Source organism: Pleurodeles waltl, chromosome 5 (assembly GCF_031143425.1).
Source record: "Pleurodeles waltl isolate 20211129_DDA chromosome 5, aPleWal1.hap1.20221129, whole genome shotgun sequence".
Classification (NCBI taxonomy): Eukaryota; Metazoa; Chordata; class Amphibia; order Caudata; family Salamandridae; genus Pleurodeles; species Pleurodeles waltl.
In genome coordinates, this window is record NC_090444.1 from 1,373,793,675 (window position 1) to 1,373,802,313 (window position 8,639).

Here is an 8,639-nt window from a genome sequence, read left to right on the forward strand (position 1 = left end):
ATAAATCAAAAGAGCCTTCCATCTAAAAACATGGTTACTGCGCATTATTGGAGCTGGGTGTATGTAGGTAGTAATATGTGCCATTTTTGTGTCATTTACAGACATCAATGCACAATCTGAAGACATTTTTAGTTCATGCAGGGGAGTCCAACCTTTCAACTTTTCGATTCTGATAAAATGGATATCACTGAGTTAAGGATAGAATATGTTATTTATAGTGATGCAGCATTTACAGCAGGACCAAGGCTGATTTGCCTATGACTGGTTCCTGTCAGAGGTGACATGATTGGCAAAAAATGATGGACTGAAATGCAGTCTCATGCAGTTACCAGTGGCAGAGATTAATTTAAACCTTCCACCCATCGCTTTTTTGCTTTCTTCAGTGCCACGCTCTAAGAGCCCAGACCTAAGTCACTGCTTACCATATTATAAGACTCAAGCACCCTACTGACCATGTTAAATGGGCCAAAACTGGTTTAGGGTTGCATGAGGTCTTGTTCAGAGGGGTCCAGGCATTTCAGTCTGAGCTGAACTACTCCTACTGGAGCAGGGTCAAGGCTGATTTGCTAGTTTCTGCCTGTGTGTGGTATGACGGGCAAAAAAAATCATGCACTAGAACGTGGTCCTGGGTAATTGCCACTTGCTTAGATTAATTCAAAAATTCCACACAACACTTTTCTGCTTTTGGCAAAATCTGCAGTAGCATTCACTAAGTACAACACAACGTTAGATTATTTGTTAAATGACATACAAAGGCTCTATGGATTTCTTTGGAGTTAATACCCTGGCCTCCCCAGTGCACTTGGGACTATTTGTGACATCGAACATTTCCATGTTTTGGCCTCTTTTCCACCCCTGACACACAGTGAGAAATGTGTGCTAATTGTAGAGTATTTACCATCTGCTGTGGGCTTGGGGGCTTAGTTCTTACCTTGTTGCTTTCTGTGGGCCCTGTAACCTTCACATCATGACTGTCTTTACCACCTTGACAATTTGCCATCTAACAGTCTTCCTATGTTTTCATGCGATGGGATTTACCACCACACCTCCCAGCTGACTGATGGTTTTCTAGGGGCCAGAATAAACAAATGTAATGTACTGAGTGGTTTGAAGATCAGTACTGAGGGAAGACAGAGAAGTTCTGGGAGATCACAGAGTTGTCAGCAGAAGTCCACTGACCCAACACTCTGAGCTGGCATCAACCCCTGCTCTCCCCTACTGTATTTATTGCTGGGAACTTCAAAGCAGACTTATGCACTTAAACTGTCTTCAAACACAAACTCACAATGCTGGGATGATCCCCATAGCAAAGCCCTGCTGCTCACACGAGCCTTCATATACTGTTGGTGTCAGACGGCCCCTAGGCTCATCTTTCTGTTTCCATGCTGTACCTGTTCTGTCTGTGAAGTGAGCATGTATTGTTGTTGCCAATGATGTACATGTTTTGTGTGGGAGAAAAGCATGCATGACTAGTACTTGCTCTGCTTGTTTAATGTGTTTTTAGGAAGGTGCAACACTGTTATTACATTTGAAGTATCATTTCATGTTCAGAGGGTGCAGTGGGGTAATGTACCACATAATATTACCTTTTATTTTAGACCACGTTGCTGGCAGGGGACATGGTGAACAACTGGCAACATGCATCCACTCTAGATGGGTTGGCCAAATTTCTGTTTTTGTGGGACGTATGTTTGATGCAAATAGCACTTACTGCTCACCTGAGAAAAACCTTTTCCTGCATTGTTTGGTATTGGGCGTAGCAGGCCAGTGTGGTGGAGGTCTGAGGAAGAAATTGATGAAGAGAGCAGGATTATTTAAGGGTGAAGAAGAGGGGTGGAGGAAAGTAAGAGGGGAGATGAGTACAAGGGACTGTGGTAGAGGAAGGAATACTGATCAAGTTGGTAAGGAGGCAGATAGTGATGGGTTGAGGATGGCTAAGAAGAGGTGAAGGAGGAATACTCTGATGGATTTGATGAAGGAAGACTGAGTAGGCCAATGGAGAAGGGGAGATTAAAAAAGGGGGAGAAGAAGTGCTAAGTGGTTGCAGTATGACAAGCAGAGGAGGAACTCAAGAGAAAGATGAGGGTGTGAGAGAGAGAACTAGTGGGAGAGACTGAAAAAATCCTAGACAAAGAGATCTAAGGAAAGTGGCAAAAACCTAGAAAGTGTAAAATCACGAGAAAGATACTTAGGGAGAGAGAGAAAAAAAGTGCTTCAAAATAAAAAATAAAAAAAAATAAAAAAAAAGTGATTTTGCTTATTTGTCTCTGATTGTCTGTATTGCTACATACACTACGTGCATGCGGCAGCACTACGTGCAAGGTAAACAGTGGTGCAGAGTGTGGACCATTGGCCTCTGCTTTCATTGGCCTTCGCTTCCATTTTGGTTCACGACTCCATTTTGTCGAGTCTGGTTCGGTGCGTAAGGCACTGTTCTGTGTTTTTCCACAAGCTTCGGCAAGCTGAAGGGTGGGGTGTTTTTCTGTTCAACTTCGCTCCATCTGCCTGGTACGAAGGGCGCTATTTACATTCCACGAGCTATCAGTTAGAACAACAGGGGGATGCGCCTGTACACAAGGAGGAATGCAAGCTTCACCTTGGAGTCCTCTCCTGGGAACTTGGCCCGTTCTGAGGAGACGTCTCGAAGGGTGAACAAGGTACCGCCGATTGCACAATTTGTAAAGGAGGGGGTCTTTTTCTAGAAAAGACTCCTGGGCGTTAGTAAATACTATAAAAGTTGGGGGCCTGGAGGGGCTGGTTTAGGAACTCTCTTCTGGGTTGGACGCAACGCCAGGAGGACTGATTGTCCCGAACAGAGGCTCCCTGTGCCAGCTGATTTGGGTTCCCCAGCTTTGTGTACGGCGGAGGGATGCAGACGCTCTTTTCGGTGAAGCTTTTCAATTTATTAAGTGTATTGTGTGAGCGCGCGTAATGTGTACTTATTCTTGCAGTCATTTTCATGCTATTGAGCATTGAAGTATATTGTGTGTGCGCGCGTAATATGCACTTATTCTTGCAGTCATTTTCATGCTATTGAGCATTGAGGTATATTGTGTGTGCTTGTATTATATGCACTTACTCTTGCAATTATTCACAGAGTGCTTATATCTTGATCATTATTCTCATGTTATTCTCCTGATGTATATACAGTATATATATATTAGTGTGGTTTAGTTTTGCTAGCTGAGAACTTGCCCCTTAAATAAACTTGATTATTCTACTTACGAAGGTGTTTGAGAGTGATTGCTTTACATTGTGCCTTAAAATATCCTGAAGTGCATAGTTTTGATATTCTGAAGAGTAGAGCAGCACAAATTGGCGTAGTCGTTTGCAGGATTCGAAAAAAAAAAAAAGGGAAAATGCTTAATAAGATCAAAGCGAGCTCAAAAGCAGGTTCTCAGGTAGCAAATCCAGACATAGAAATACCGGGATGGGAAACTGCCCCGTATAAACTTTTAGCTCAGGAATGGTCACGTTGTGCTGGTTTGTGTGAAAATTGGAATGCGTGTATGTTGAATGTGGAACCTGAAGATCTTCTTATATGTTTACGGAAAGTTTCAATTGACAAGGGAAGGGAGATTTGTGCGTTGGGGAGGCGAGGCTGGATCTTGCTTTCTGCGTACCGAAAGTTGTATGAAAAATGTTTACAGTTACAAAAAGACCACGAGCAGCTGGGGAAGGAGTTAGTAGAAGCCCGAAATTCCTCTACCATGCTAGCTTGTCAAAATAAATTATTAAGTGATAAGTTGGAAATGTACCAACTGGTTGCAGAGAGAACGGCCGTAAGCGTAGCTAAATATAAACACAAGAAACGAAGAGGGAAAGTTAATAAAAAGAAGGTGCATTTAGCTATCTCTCAGGCAGGATTAGCCTTTGACCCTGAATTTTGGGATGGAAACATCTGGGATACATCTGATTTTTCATGATGACTGCCAAGATGTTAGACAGGAGAAGACAGAGCGCAGGAATGTTGTCTGTGCGCAGCCCATATATCGGCGAAAGTTACAGCATAGCCAAGCTAATCCTGGAGGGGTGATGTTGGATGCCCTGGAGGATTATACACAGCAAGAACTAAGTGATGTGATAGACAGATTTCGACAGAGGTCTGGGGAAACATTGCTTACGTGGTTGGTGCGGGTGCACGATATGGGGGGCCAGGGGGTCCAATTGGATCACGGCGACGCCCCGAGGCTTTGTATGTTAAGTACAGACCCGGTTATTCAAAATGAGTTTAGAACCTATCCAGGGAATGGTCCCATGACCAATTTGTTAGAGCTAGCTGCGCAAGGGTGTGCTCAGAAGTATCCGACAGAGTCAGACTGGCCGCCTAATGATAAACCTTGGTATACTTTGAGAGATGCAGTACAGAGATTGAAGGAAGAAGGGATGAAAACAGCTATCTTTATGGGTAATGCCCATGATTTGATGAATGGAATTTTAAGTGTGTCTGTGCGAAACCGGCTGATTAGGGCCGCTCCTCCTGCATATAAGCATGTCATCATGACTTTGTTAATTAATCAGACGGGTAACCCATTGTCTCAGGTGGTAGAAGCGGTGCGTGAGTTAAGTGATTTAGGAGAATGGGCTAAGCCAGAGAGGAATTCACGGTCTGAGAATCGTACTGATAACAACAGGGTGACAAGGCGAGACATGTTTCAGGCCTTGCTGCGAGATGGGGTGACCAGGAATGAAATTGATGGGATAAGCACCAAGGACATGTGGGAAATGTACCGCAAACGCGGTTTGGATAAAAAGGAGGGGAGCAGGAAAGGGAACAAGAAGGATAACAAAGTGGTGAACCAGAGAAAGGCAGGAGGGGAGGAGCGTGAGGGTGAAAAGGGAGAGAGAGGGAGAGAACCCCACCGTAGAGAGAGATCCCCAGAGGACGGAAATTGGGAGGAAGAGCACCGAAGCGCAGAGGGAACCCGGAGCAGGGAGAGAGACCGGGAACTGACAGGTTCTGGGAAAACTCGAGGAAGAGAGTGGGAGAGGGAGCTGGTAAGCTCAGAGAGGTTGCGAAGCAGAGACAGGGAGGAGGAGTTCCCTGAGAATTACCGCAAACTGTATCCAGATTTGACTTGGGCAGACTCTGATGTGCGCAGAGTGAAAATAGATTAGGAAACAGGCCAAACTCCGGTGCAGGGATGGGCTCGCAAAGATAACAGACCTCATGTCAAAGTAGAAATTTATTGGAAACGTGGAAATGTTCAAAAAGTTCGAGCCCTCGTTGACACCGGAGCGGAGGCCACTTTGATTCATGGCAATCCAAGAAAATTCAGGGGACAGTACTTCACCATTACGGGATTGGGCGGAAAAGAAACCCCGGCAGTGCAGATAGTGGTTCCCATGAAAATAGGGGCACTTCCAAAGAGAGAATACACTGTCCTGATTGTGCCCATTCCCGAATACATTATTGGAATTGACATTTTGAAAGGGATGACCCTACATTTGGAAGATGGATGTTATCAATTTGGTTCCAAAAGATTTATATCAATAGCCGCCGCAAGGGTGGGGCTGTTGAAGATTCCTCCGGTAACACTTCCCCAAGCTACTAAGGTGATTCAAATGAAACAGTACAGAATACCGGGAGGACATGAGGAGATTAGCCAGACTATACATGATTTACTAGAGGCTGGGGTAATAGTTCCCATCACCACTGCGTGGAATAATGCCCTCTGGCCTGTTCGTAAAAGTGATAACAGTTGGAGGATTTGCATTGATTATCGCCAATTGAATAAACATACACCTCCTCTGACTGCAGCGGTCCCAGACACCATTACCTTGATTGAGAACATACAGAAACACAGTGGGACTTGGTATGCAACCATTGACATTGCCAATGCCTTCTTTACGATACCAATAGCTACTGAGAGCCAGCCTCAGCTGGCATTCCAGTGGGCGGGGCGTCAGTACACCTTCTGTAGATTACCCATGGGGTATTTACATAGCCCCACTATCTGCCACCGGCTGGTGGCAGAGCATTTGGATGAAGTACCAGTGGTTCCTGGAGTGCAAATTTCTCACTATATAGATGACGTGATGATGCAGGGAGAGACGCAAGAACAGGTGCAAATTCAGCTAGACAGGGTGGTGGAACATTTGCAGAATCAAGGGTGGGAGATTAACCCCGAGAAAGTGCAGGGACCGTCTCAGAGCGTGAAATTTTTGGGCATTCAGTGGAATCAGGGACACAGAGAAGTGTTGCCAAAAGTGAAACAAAAGATTAAGGAATTCGCAGTACCGCGAAATCGGAAGGAAGCCCAGAGTTTTATTGGACTATTTGGGTATTGGAGACAACATATACCCCATTTGTCTCAGATTTTGGCCCCATTGTACAAAGTTACACGAAAGAAAAATGCGTTTGAATGGGGAGAGCAGGAGCAGCGCGCGTTTGAATTGGCGAAAGACGCCATTCAGCATGCTTTGGATTTGTGGCCGATTCGAGAGGGAGACATTGAATTGAATGTGACAGTCCAGGGGCAGTATGCCAATTGGAGTTTATGGCAAAAACAAGGAAGAAAGAGGGTGCCCCTGGGATTTTGGACAAAGAAGTTACCTGAGGCAGGAGAGCGGTATACTCCCTTTGAGAAGCAGCTGCTGGCCTGCTATTGGGCCCTGGTTGATACTGAGCAAATTACACTGGGACACAATGTGATTTTAAGGCCTGAAATTCCCATCATGCAGTGGGTGATGAGTTCCCCAAAAACTCATAGAATTGGACATGCGCAAGAAGCCAGCATTATAAAATGGAAATGGTATGTCCAGGACAGGGCACGAGCGGGTCCAAAAGGGACCGCCGTTTTGCATGAGCAGGTAGCGCAGGCTCCAGTGGAGAATTCCGAAATGTTGCATGATGTACCTTCAGTGTGTGAATCCCCAGTAGGGTGGGGCCAGCCGTTCGCAGACTTGTCTGCAGATGACAAAAAACATGTGTGGTTCACAGATGGTTCAGCAAAATATGTTGGAGCGAAAAGGCACTGGAAGGCAGTGTCCTATAATCCTGTTACCAAGAAGCTTTTGACAACTACAGGACAGGGAAAAAGTAGCCAGTATGCAGAGCTTTATGCCGTGTATCAGGCTTTAAAACAGGAGCTACCCGGAAAATGTCACATTTATACAGATTCCTGGTCAACCGCCAATGGGTTAGCTACTTGGCTTCCCACGTGGCATGCACATCAGTACAAAATCCATAACAAAGAGGTATGGGGGAAGGAGTTATGGCAGGAGATCTGGGAAATGTTACCTCAAAGCACCGTGACTGTCTATCATGTGGACGCTCACTGTCCAACTGATTCATTAGACCGATGGTTCAATTGTCTTGCAGACGATCGAGCCAAGATTCAAGAGGCTGAAGTGGAGGCGCAGAGTTCTGATTTGGTGGGAATGGCTAAATGGGCACACCAGAAATGCGGACATCTTGGAGAAAAGGCTACTCACAGGTGGGCTGAGATTAGAGGGATGCATCTTCCCCTAGATTTGATTAAAACAGCGATCATTGAATGTCCCATTTGTCAGCATGCACAGCACAGACCGGTCCCACAGGTGGTGAGAGGCCAGCTAGGTAGAGGTAAATTGCCAGGACAGATTTGGCAGATTGATTACATTGGACCAATGCCAGTGAGCAGAGGGTGTCAGTATGCCTGCACTGTGGTAGACACTTACTCTGGTTATCTCATAGCCTTTCCCTGCAAGCGCGCAACTCAGCAGAGCACCCTGAAAACACTAGATCTGTTGATTCTGTACTATGGGGTGCCACTCCAGATTCAAAGTGATAACGCCAGCCACTTCAAGGGCAGACTAGTGCAGGACTATTGTGCACAACGCAATATTGAGTGGATTTTTCACATACCTTACTACCCACAAGCAGCGGGACTGATTGAGAGAATGAATGGGTTGCTGAAAGAACAATTGCGTAAACTGAATGATGGGACACTGAAGGGGTGGAGGGATAATTTGTATGATGCTTTGCAAATTTTGAACAACCGACCCCTAACAAATGCCGAGACACCTCTCATGAGAATGCTGACACCTGCTTTACAGATTAATCCGTTTACAACGAGCAATACCATTGTGTATTGGGAAACAGCTCCAGGAGCTTTGGCCCCATATCGAGCTACACCAGAATCTGCAGGACTTGACTTACATGCTTTACACATGCATCGATTGAAACCTAGAGACATCACTCTGATTGAAACTGGGGTGGGAATTCAGATTCCCCCTGAGCATTACGGTCTGATCGCCCCTCGATCTGGGCTTGCCTTGAGGGGCATCCAAGTTTTAGGAGGCGTGATAGATGCAGACTACCAAGGCGAGTTTAAAGTCATTCTTTTGAACAGTGGTGACACAGACCTAGTGGTGCAACCTGGTGATCGCGTTGCCCAAATTGTCATTATGCCGGTTTATGGAGGTGTTGTTAAGAAGGGGAGCGCCCCAGCTCTTCTCACTGTGAGAGGCAAAGGAGGGTTTGGATCTACTGACAAGAACCCAGGGGCCAAAGTGTGGATTGAATCCCCAAATAACCCTCCTCAACCCGCTGATGTCATCGCCACTGGACCAGACAATGTCCTGGTAGTTATGCGACCTGGTCAAGACAAATGGGAACATGTTCCCGCTGACAAATGCTATCTGCGAGAATAATA